At 50.4% G+C, this 12,250-nt stretch overlaps 1 protein-coding gene across 4 annotated transcripts in view; it reads right to left on the reverse strand.

The window, feature by feature from the left end:
* Ssbp3 (single stranded DNA binding protein 3) overlaps window positions 1-12,250 on the reverse strand; it is a 141,355-nt gene that overhangs the window by 22,744 nt on the left and 106,361 nt on the right. The window lies entirely within an intron of this gene.

The following is a 12,250-nucleotide window of genomic DNA, read 5'->3' on the forward strand; positions in this document are numbered from 1 at the left end:
GGGCAGGCGGGAAGGAGGGAGGCTGACCAGTACATTCACAGGGGATTTGGAAAAAACGAAAAAATAAAACAAAGCACCTTCATCAAAGCACACAGGAGTGAGGGCCGGACACAGGCTACCGCTGAACAGAGTTTGCCATGTTAAATACGCTGGTTGACTCAGACAATGGCATAGACAGGGCCCCTGGACCCAGACGCAAAGCCTGCAAGTACCACTTTCAGAAGACAGAGGAGGAATCGGGTGGCGTCCCTGCCCTCAAGGAGCTCACAGTCTGAGAGACAGAGAACAGGCAATTATGGGTGGAAGCAGGGCAGAGGGATGACGGCTGAACATGGACAGAAGCAGAGGAGGAGGTGGCGCTAGGTTCTAAGCCAGTGGGAATACAAAGTCGCCAAGCGGCCACCAGCGTGAGCAGTGCCAGGGCTCTGTGCTTCATGAATTCACCTACCGCTCAGAATAGCTCTGTATGGTGGTGTCCTCCTTTCAACGTTTACAAAGGAGGAAAACATGTCCCAAGAAATGAAAAGACGAGGTCACAGCCACATAACCTCTAAGTGGCAGAGTCAGGCTGAGAGCCAAGTGACACAGGCAGGATTATCACTGGTGGGTGGTTTAGGAGGGCACACTTTCCACACCAGGTGATGATGGGCTGCCTGGTGTTCCCAGCTAGTTCCAAACTGACCCAAAGCTCTGGACTCTCTACCAACATGAGAAGATGAATTCACTTAACCCACAGAGTTGGTCAAACTGCGGGTTGTAACCTATGAGTGAGTGCTGATATGAATATAATAAGTACAAACGCTAATTCACAGCAAAAACAAAAGGAATAAAGAAAAAGTATCAGAATCTTACACATCACAGGGAGCACATCTCTTTAGAACTTCTACTGTACACGAGAAAGTACGTACACATGTTGTGCGTGTGCATGTGTTCACGTACATACATGTGCATGTGCAGGAGACAATGCCATACAAGTTTCCCATTGTGGGTCACAGAGGCCAGGGGAACCTGGACTCGGGATAGGGGCACGAGTAACACACCCCAGTGCACTCTCCTCCACCATGACTGCCCCTTAGTATTAGAAGTGATTCTGGAGGAAAGCTCCAGATATTCATGAAGGATAAGGAAAGCTACTTTTTTCAAAGGAAAAGCGACAAGTTATCTACAGTGATTGGTTCCATCCTTAGTCGCTCTGCGCACTGAGGGGCCCATCAGAGCTGGGAAGGAGGTGGGGGTGGAGGTGAGGTAGAGACCACAAAGAGGTGTATGAAACTAGAGGCAAGAGCTGTCCAGCAGCTGAGGGCACCACTGGGGACAGGCCTAGAGTTTCTTGGCTAAGCGAGGAGCTGTGCACTTCCGGAAAGCTTGGAGGAGCAGATGTTCCCCTACCTGCCACGCTACTAATTCCAACAAGTGTGTGTCTTTCTAGCGGCTGCCAGCAACGGCATGGTTTGTTACCATGAGCAATTTTCTTAATTAACAGACATTAATTAGCCATTTAGCAATTTTGCAAGCATTTGTTTAGCGGCTTTCCTAAACATGAATACCACTGTGATAATGGCACTGATTAGAGGGTCCCCTAATTAACAGTACAGGGAAGGAAAATTGAAATCACATAAATTAAAAAGGGAGGGGAAGTTAATGAAGGCGGGACATATTTGCACCTGCAAGTCTTTTGTACCACAAAACTTGGGTGTAATGTAAACAAAACAAGATAATTTGAAGCCAACCCCCAAAAAAAAAGAAAATGAAAAAGAACGGAGGAAGAGAGCTCAAGGGTAAGGTCCAGCTGCCAAGAGGGGGCAAAGGCTTGTCTGCTGGTCCTCCAGCTCTTGGCAGCAGGGAGTGCCTCCTCCCTAACAGTCCTGTCTCCCTCCCTGGTCACATACGTACATACGTGTGCTTGCAGAGCAAGCAGACTGTTTGCAAGCCGCTCACACCTGTGTGCCCACTGAGCAGGCATGGTTCCCAGGGGCTACATCATTTTCTGAGTGCAGGAAACAACTTGAAGCACCTATAGGTGCTCACCTTGGGAACTCACATGATGGCAGTCTTAAGGCTCAGCGCTCAGTGCCAGGCCTGAAGCCGGGCTGGTGGCAGCAGGCTAGATCTTCATGAGAGGGATCATGGGGTACAGAAGGCAAGGTTGGTTCTGAACAAGTGGAGATTGCAAGTTTGTCACCAAACAGACACATCACAGAACAAGGCTGTCGGTAAGGCCCTGGCATATGGGGACAGGGAAGGAAAGGGCTGCTGAACCTAGGGATCACCCAGAGAGAACACCCATGGCAACCTCAATTCGGATGACACCAAAGTCATCTCCCTGAGGGGATACATCACCTGCCTGACTGTCAGCCATGACCTGCGGCTTTATAAACTTCCAGGTACAGCCCCTGGTCTTTCCCAGACCCTGCTGTATGGGTCACGCAGGTTCTCTGGACCCCTACCATCTATCCTCAGCTTGGACATGTTTCACCATGCTGTGTGACTGCAGCATCCCAGGAGAAAGCCCACATAGCTTGCCACAGCCTCAGGACCAAAGTGACATCATGTTATGAGAAGTCATTGCTGCCTCCGTGAGGAGGTGAGGGCTCGACTGTCAGATCATCAGGCCACAAGCAAGTGGACCCATCGTCCCTTCCAGCCGGCATTTTCAGAGAGCTGTCAGTTGGTTTAGAGAAAGCGGACTCAATGGTCTTTCCAATTTGTTCTGCATGGGCAAGAAACCACAAAGGAAGTAGGACAAAACCAACAAGCAAAGCCCTCACTGGAGGTTTCTGACCTCTGCTGAGATGGGAGGCAGTGGCTCCCAAACATCCCCAGAGAATGAACAAGTGAGCTGGGTGGGATGAGGGAAGGAGGGTGTCCCAGTCATCAGTTCCCCAGGCAGGACAAGTTCCCCATTGGCCTTCTTGGAGTTCAGCTGCTGGAGGCTTTTTAAAGAACCTCTCTAAAATAGGTTTATCGAGAAGCCTGGCTGGCCAAGTACCATGCTCTCAAGGATACTGGGACTTTTCTGCCACACAACATTAGGGTGGGTCAGGAAGGAGAACCCAGCTCCAGTAATCACTTGCTTACAGATTGCCCTACATTAACAGACTGCCACTTCTTTCCCTCATGCCCTTCATTTATAGGGAAGGAACACAGGCTAGGGATGGGAACCATCTAAGACTAACAGGAACTACGTATCTGCTGAGCTAAGCTTTGTAACTCATTCACCAGGGCTCTCTTTGTGACACACTATGTCCCCATCTCCATCTATTTTTAAAGAAACAGGGCTCGGAGGGGGAAACTGGGTTCAAATTCTAGCTTTGTCACTGGCTGCTCTTGTCCTGTCGCCGATGAGCAGAACCAATCCTGACGACCCAGGGGAGAGTGGGGCTTTTCCTGCACCAGCTCACTTAATCCTTCGCTCTGCAATGGAAGGGAACAAAGCTCAGGAAGGCGAATGTACTCGTTAGCACTGTAGCTATACGTCGGGGAGGGATCTGGAGGAGTCCACCATCCCTCAAGCCTGTGAGCAGCATATCTGTGTTCAGAAGAACCCAATGACAGAAAGGGCTGAGAGCTGGCAAAACAACTAAGGCCCTATAGTGTGACACCCAGCTCCCTCTTGCTGCCCAGAAAGGTAAAGTGAGGCACAGAACGACTACAGAATATGGATCTGCTCTATGAGACCCGGGGAGCTGGGAAGGGAACTATAGTCCCGCAGCAGGTCAGACTTTCTACTGTCCTCCCTGTATAAAGTGCTGACAGGGGACCAAATGAAGGGCAATTCCAGCTCTGAATTTTGGAAAATGTTAGAAATACACCTGTGTTCTGTGTGGTCTTCATACTGGCCCGGCCCTTCCCTTGCAGCCGGTTCTAGACCACTGCCTTCAGATACCCGAACCCCCCCACACCTCCTTTTCATTCTTTCTCCTGTGAGGCCAGCATTTAGTAGTATTACTTCCCGCAGGTTGTGAGAGCCACTTAGGCAAGGCCTGGGAGGCTCTGTTACAGTGTGATCGAGGCAAGTGGTTGGTCATTTCACAGAACCTTACAGCCTGGATGCCTACGGTTTAGTGAAAAGGCCTTTATGGGCATCAGCGTGATAGGGAACAGCACTCCTACAGCTGGAAGATCGAAGGTCTCTGCAGAAAAGCATTTCACAGCGGCCAGCAGGAGTCCCTACCGCCACATTCTGGCTAGGCTCTGTGCTGAAGGATGGGGAAATCCCCAAGCATATGTGGGACTCCAGTTCCCTAAGATCCCTGAGCCCTGGGCCTCCTGGAGAGAAATGGAACCATCTACACAGGCACTGCGGCTCAGCTCATGATGGGCTCTTAGGCATTCTTGTCTCTGGCAGGGAAAATAGCAGTTTGACTGGCTGGTTCTGGCCTGTGTCAGGGTACCCCGCCATGACTGTCCACAGCCTGAAGAAAGTCATACAGCATCCTGCAAGCCTCCATCAATATCCTGCTTGTCAGGTGGTGGTGGGTACAGAGCTCTAGGGCAATAGCGATTGCTATTCGCCCATTAGGATATCTAGGGCGGGGCTTGTGTGGTTGACAGCTACATCAAGATCATGGGGCCTCAAAAAGCTCTGGGTGGTACCTCTAGTGCCTTTGGGCTTGAGGAACTTAAGATATATATATGTATATATAGATATAGTACATATTTATATATAAATGATTAAATAAAACTCAAAATATACTTATTTTTAAAGATTAATTATGTGCTCCTTTCTCAAATGCCCCCTACACTCTCCTAGGAGTACCTGCACACGCCTTGAAGGAGCAGGCATAAGGTTAAGGCTATGGCACCAGGGCTAGAGCCATAGCCTGTGGTCCAGGCCCTTGATTGCTCATCATCCAGGTTCTTTGTTCATGCCCAGTCCTAAGGGCTAGGACAGTGCTTTGTAAGGATGGTGTCAATATCATCTGGGCCAAATCTGACTTTTGTCCTTACAGGTCAATGGAAAGGGGACTTAAGGATGTAGTTTCAAGGGGTAAAGTGGAGTCCATGACATCCCCAGTCCTAACTCTGTGGACTCTTGGCTTTACTGATCAGCAGTAGAGTATGAAGGTCTTGTGGTACTGGTGCATGCTGCAGATGATGGAATATAAAATCAGGATGATAATACGCACAGCAAAAGCACTTTGCAGACAACTTTGTTCCTCGGACACAACTGTGTGCAGAAGAGGTTGCAAGATGTGCCCATGAGTCACAGATGTCCTGCACCTGCCCACGTCAGCTTCACCCTTCACCCCCCTGGAACTGAAGGCTGGTATCGAGAAGGGCAAGTCAACCCTACACGTGCCCACTGGAGATGTCACTTCTTCATTTCAATCTGCATGAACCAACCTGGCACAGTTTAGAGCGCTATCTTTTTGTGTCCCCTGGAAAAGGCTTTGTTTGTTTAATGGTGAGCATACTGGGGAGGACAGATTCTAAGGCAGAGGAACTGTGAATATCTATGAGTATGCCCAGTGTGAATCTGTTCTCATAGCAGGACCCTCTGGAAGTTAAGTTAGAAGTCAATCAAGTGGGATTGCTGGATGCCCAACGGATGAGCTCTCGGCACGATTTACTGTGGTCACAGGACAGGGGATGGGGATGTCCCCAGTCAGGAGAGAAAAGGAATGCACACTGAGCACTTTCACTCTGGGGAAATGTCAGAGAATCGGCAGAGGCACACTGTTTTCTACCTGAACTAAGTAAAGCCGGCATCACTCCCTTCTTCCCAGTCCATCTCTCTGAGAAGTCAGGACAGCATTGGGCAAAAGGAGAGATGACTCACGGTGTATGTTATTCTCAAATGGGCCCCCTAAGACACATAGAACACTTGAGAAAAGATCTCAACACGTATGTGGCATGCTTGCCCATGAGTCAGTAAATGATGATGCTCTGGTATTTGTTGTTATTGTCTGAGACAGGGTCTTCTGCGTAGCCCTGGCTGTCCTGGAACTCACTCCGCAGTCCAGGATGGCCTGGAACTCAGAGATCTATCTGCCTGCCTCTGCCTCCCAAGTGCTGAAATTAAAGGAATGTGCCACTGTGCTTAGATACATGAAGGCTTCTAAAACAAAGAAGGAACAGAAGGTCTTCTTACTCCAGCCCTTACAGTGACTATGCTGGTACCCCTACGGGAAGGGAAATTGCGCTTACTGTTTTTAGGCAGAGAAAGGGGCCAGCCATGCCCTAGCCATGAAGGCACATACTCAGACTCAGCCCTATGCCACACTGCGTAGTTCAGTGGAGGCTGGGGTGAGTCAGGGCACAGACCCCAATGGCACAGCTACTAGGCCAGACTATAGTAAGCTCAGAGAGAAGTCTGGCCTGCCGGTTCTTTATAAAGTTCTACTGGGACATAGTCATATTCATCTGCACGCTGGGCACTGCTCCCTCTGTGCTCCAGTCACAGCACAGCTCACAAAGTCTTGGGCATTTGCTAGCTGGCCCATCAGAGGAATGGTCTACAGCTCACTGAATGAAATGATGGCTCTCAAGGCTGATGAGGGAAAACTGGGGCCTTTATTAATTTGCAAGGAAAAATATGATACTATATACACCTTATGATTTTAATTTTTGATTTTGATTTTATATCTCCCTTAAAAAACAAAGGAAAGAAAAACCAGCTATTCACAAAGGAGAACACGGAGTCAGGCATGGCTGCACATGCCCTTGGGAGGTGAAGGCAGGAGGGGGTCAAGGGTCCACAGAGAGCTTCAGCCACACAGTGAGTTTGAAGCGGGGGGGGGGGGGGGGGGGAGGAGACGACAAACCAGTGACATGAAGGCATTAGCAGAGAGCCGAGATCTATCCCACGGGAGACAGCCGGAACGAATGTAAGCCAGGGATCGGCAAATTCTCTCTTCACTGACCACATCACCATTCACCAGTCTGGTTTGTTTGACTTTTGGTTCCAATAAACTGCAGTTCATCACCACAGCATAAAAGCCAACACCAGGGGCTGGTGGGTAAAGGCACTGCCAAGCCTGATGACCTGAGCTTGATTCCTGGACCCAGCAGGTAGAAGAAGGAAACTGACTCAGAAGCTGACCTTGACCTCCACGTCCATACCCCTCCCCCATCCCCATAGGTCTCCTGGGTGATGATTTCATTTACTTCATCCCTGCCACAGTGCTGGGTGGGCTTCCCTTGTCTGGGATATGAGCACCTGAGTTCTTTCGGCAGGTTCAGACTGCTTGGCCCTTTTCCTAAGGACTGGGGTTCCCGGAGAAGTCTTTGAGTTCATCAGGCTTAGTCATCAATGCATGGATTGGGAAGGGGCAAAAAGGAGAGGTGATTTGGGGAGACCTTAGTGTCTCCCTGCTGGACACTGTGTGCCTGTTAACTGTGTAACTGGCCACCTTTTGGGGGGACCGAGGAAAAACATCCAGTATTCAGACTAATGGGCAGGATCACAGCATGCTGCAGCCAGGTGCCACCCCTGTGCCATGTGTATGATAAGCCCTTTTCTCTGAAGCTGAAGTCTGAGGAGAGCCCAAAGTGTAACTATGACCAAAGCAGCATCAGACACAGAAATCAAGTGCAGGAGGGATCATGACAGAATGCCAGAGGCAGAACCTTCAAGGATATAACTGTGCCCTGGACAGTCTGGGCTGGGCCCTGAGGATGGAGTCCAGGTAGCCTCGGTCCAGGAAAAGGTGTGCTTACACAAAGATGGGGACCTGGGTCTGGGCCTGAAGAATTTTAACCTATGGTAGTAGCTACTATAAGGAAGTCACTATCAGCTGGGTGGTGGCGCACGCCTTTAATCCTAGCACTTGGGAGGCAGAGACAGGTGTATCTCTGTGAGTTTGAGACCAGAGAGTTCTAGGACAGGCTCTAAAGCTACAGAGAAACCCTGCCTTGAAAAACCAAAAATGAAAGTCAATATTAGACTATTACCTCCAAGGATTGCACATCCCTTCCTTTCCCCAAGATGTTTCTCTTTCTCAAGTCAGGATTCAGGAGTTATGGCCATGGGGAAAACCCGTGAGCTAACAGCTGTCCAGGTTGCTAATTCTCATCACTTGTCAACAACACAGGGAAGGAGGAAAGACATTATATTATTATATTCTAACTGTGAGTGAACTCTGTGGCCTTGAGGGGATCTGCCACGGCACTGACCAGGTCAAGGCTCCCTGAGGGGGTCTAGCAGGGTCCAGATGGCAGACCTTGACGCCTATTCACTGTGAAGTAACGTGTTCTGGGGATACGCAGGAAGTAGAGATGGACTTGGATAGCAAACTACATCGGTTCCTCGGGACACTGGGAGAATATTCCTGCTTTCCCAGAGCAATCTGTTTCCCGCCCCTTAAAAACTGCCATTTTCTCTGAAAACTACTATGCAGCCGGCTCCTGACAGCCAGCCTCCACCCTGCCTGCCAGCACCCGGGCTCTGCTGTTAGACACAACAGCACAGGGAAGGTGAGGTGCATGCTAAAAAGGCACGGCCTCATCTACCCAGAGAATCCTGTTCTACTTGAAGCCCTCCGGACTCACTTGTGCACACAGCTCTTCCAAGCTACCACTTCAGAGCTCAACAGACAATTCACGATTGCAAGTGGGGAATGGGGCGCTGGAATACCCAGAATTCAGCCTCCACCAAAGAACAGACCTGGAGGCCAACGATTTGTATTTTGCTCCCACAGCTCCCTTAGTAGCTGTGTGGTTTCTTTTCTTCCCCTGACATGCTGGGATGAACTGGGATTCTTTTCTCAATTTAGGTTTCAGATGCCTGGTCCATTGTCACATGGGCAACACCCATGATCCCTGAGGACTTTGGCAGAAGCATAAGGAGTAGCCCTGGGGTAATGACGAAGCCAGGGTTGTGGCAGGAACCTGGCCCGTGTGCCCGCCAAAGACCCTGACGCGACTGTAAGATAATCAAGAGTCTGCAGCTCTCAGATCCGTGCCAGGAGTCAGCAACTGCCGACAGGCAGCTGCTCCCATGTGAAGCTGTCAACTCATGATCCTGCCCACCTCCTAGAATTCTTCAGGAACCCTTTCTTCTTCTTCCTTACTTTCCACTCAGGAATCCCACTTGATAGGCTCTCCAATGGCAGGGACACGCCAGCCGGGAATACAGTTTCTTCTGTGCGTCCCATGTCCACTTCTCTAATGTTACTGGACCCAGGACTCAGATAACAAGGCCACTTTTCCAGACCAGATCATGAATTTCCAGACTCTTCGACTATTCCTACAACTGCAGAGTAAGTTTTTGGGATCAGTTAAAACAAACTTCAGAAGAGGAACCTGACTAAATCCGTGTGTTGTGTTTGTCCTTTCTGACCTTAGAGCGAGGATAGGGCAAGACTGTCAAAGTCTGGAATAATGATGACTCCTGGGCACAAAGAGCCTCTCTTGTAGGAGAGAACTCAGCGGCTGGGAGAAAAATTCACGCAGACTGACAGAGGGACGACACCAGGCACAAGAACAACAGGTCTGCTCCTTGCCCTGGGGACCTCCAATGTGGGGAGGATAACTAAGAGACAATGGGGACAGTCCAGGATGGCCCCTGAACACCCGGTAGCTCAACAGGGTAGCTCAACAGGGCCAGGCAGAAGGCTATTAACTGGGAGGCAGAGGCAGGCAGATCTCTGTGAGTTTGAGACCAGCCTGGTCTACAAAAACTGTGACTGTGTGCTGCATGGATGGAAGATCCAATGCTGGCCTCTGAGAAGGAATCCTGCAGATTTCCAACCATTCTCATGCCCTTTGGTTCCATTCAGTGCTGATGAAGTAGGTGGAGCTCTTTCTGTTTTATAGGCAAGGGAAAATGAAAGGTAAATGATGCTCAGGCAAGATTCTGGCGACACATTCTCTGGGGCCTGAGAGCAGCTCTCCACTCAGCTCACATGAACAAGGCTGCTAGGAACAGAAGCGTGGCTCCTGAACCCACAACCTGTTTCCCCGCCTTCACTTCCCCGCCAGGCTCCTGTTGGCCAAACCGAGAACAAGGACTCCAGGTGGCCAAAGCCAAGGGATTAAGTCAAGTGGGCAGATGTCAGCAAGGGATTAGGGAGCTGCCTCACCAAAGGGTCAAATGGGACTATTGTTTCACAGTCCCTAAAGAGTTGTGGCTGTATCATCAATCCCAAACAACTGAAGTTCACAGAGGTTCCCTGAATTCTTTGGAGCAACCCTAACTACCAGGATAACTCCTTTCTTAGAGGGAAGAGGGGTGGGGCTCTGTATTTGCCTGACCCACAGGGAACAGCGTACTGTCTATGCCGCTTTTGGCGTGGATTTAAGGCTACCCCTCATTCTCCAGCAACACTGGGAAACACGATTGAACATGAGCACACTTGTGTCCGGTCCATCCCCCTCCAACACAGACAGGAACAGCAGGAATCCTAGGGGACCTCAAGTGCTACCAGGAAGAGGCAAAGCCCTGTTGCTCCCGAGGCCCTGCTCACAACCACTTGCCACTCCCTGGCCTGAAGAGGATACCACCCACACCTACCTACCCTGCCTGGCATACAGAACTGATGACCTGTCACCTGCTGGGTGGGAAGCCCTGGTAGAGCCTAACATCTCTCAGAGCTGGCACTTCAGTGAAAGCTGTGCCCACCCCTAAAACCCCCAGACTCATTCACTGCCATTCAGGTCTTCGCAGGAGGCAGGGCTCTTCTGGGGAAAAACTCACAGACGCTCCGTGGGCCTGGCCTAGAAGCTTCACTGCTATCAAGGTCTTCATGTCTGGATGAAGTCTGTATGGAAAGGTTGCCTGGGGGAAAGTCTTCAGACAGAAACGACACAAACCTGAAACTCATTTGGTGGGCCCTGCCATGTCCCAAGTCCTCAAAAGAATCCTCATACAATACTAGATGGTTGAGCTGCTTCTGAGTCCTGTCCCAGACCCAGGGGAAAGGGCAATCTGTGTACTAGAGGCACACTAGGCCAGGGCTCTAATGAAATTCTCTTCCTCAAACCCTTCCTGCAATAAGGACTAAGCAAACCTGACCTCTGTTTTTGTAAAGGAGGAAGATCTTACACAATTTGCTGGTGTGTTGGCAGGCTAGGCACAGAGGGTCTACCCCTGCAGGAGGCTAAAGAGACCAAACAAGATAGCTCCCACAAATGGGAGCACCTCCACAAGCCACTCCTGTTGGGAAAGGAAACAGCACAGAGCTGAGCAGCTGGCAGCACAGGCCAGCCACTCTCAGAAGCAGAAAAGAAAATTCAATGCTAAAAGAAACCCAAGTATAAAATACAGGTCCAAAGGAGACGAGAAACTAGCCCCAGGTCTTCAGCTGCGGTTGACACTGGTCCTTCCAGCACTAGGTGTATAAATAAATGCCTGATGAAGCACAGATTCTAATAGGTCTTAGTAATAAAAGCTTGGAGTCAGATATAGGGAAAAATGCTGAGAGATCAGGCTGTTATTATTAAGACCCATTAGCACTCATGCTATTGCCTGGCTTGAGTTTACAGCTTGGGAGGTAAGGCCCACCGTGGCATGGACAGTAGCAGGCTCTGTCCAGGCCTCCTACCTACTTGGGAAGGCGGGTACAGAGAGAGCTGCCTGGTGTAGGAGAAAATCGGAGCTCCACGGTATGGGGTTGGCTCCTCGTTAGGGGGCAGTCGTAGCCTGCAGAGCCACTAGGGGCTTTGTTACCGAGCAAATCTCCCAGGCGCTGACTGCTGATGCATAGCTAACGGGGCGGCAGACATTGATTTATGTTCAACTTTCCATTTCATCAGTGAGAGTTACGGCGCTACATGTGGAGTGCACATTTCTTTTTTTGAGGGGGAGGGCAGGCAGCTGGAGTGTGCAGACACAAACCTGTCCACATACACGCACATTGGCGGGCATACCAGCCAAGGCCCCAGCCAGCCACTCAGGCAGCCTGGCACATCAGGAATAACCTTTTGTCCGTGGTTGCTAGGAGCCCTGCTGCCAGTCATCTGCCACTGGGCAGACATAAGGCACCAGGCTGGCCGCCGAGTGGGCACAGCCTGACCTCTGTGGAGGTGATGGTGACCAAGAAAGGAGGAAAGGTGATTGGTGGTAAGCCCCATCACTAAACAGAAGGTCAAAAGTCTGGCGGGGGGGGGGGCACACCAGGTTTCGGCCCTACGCTGGCTTCCGTTGTAGTGACCAGAGGTGAAAAGCTAATTGCTCCCAGAGTAAGCTTTCTCAAGAGGAGTAACCTTGCCCTCTCTTCTCTGTCAGTCTGGAAGCAGATGACAGGACCTGATAAGAAGCTTTGGGGGAGGGGGGGCGCTCCTATCCCCTTGTAGGTAGCAGCTCACA

This window comes from Chionomys nivalis, chromosome 11 (assembly GCF_950005125.1).
Source record: "Chionomys nivalis chromosome 11, mChiNiv1.1, whole genome shotgun sequence".
Classification (NCBI taxonomy): Eukaryota; Metazoa; Chordata; class Mammalia; order Rodentia; family Cricetidae; genus Chionomys; species Chionomys nivalis.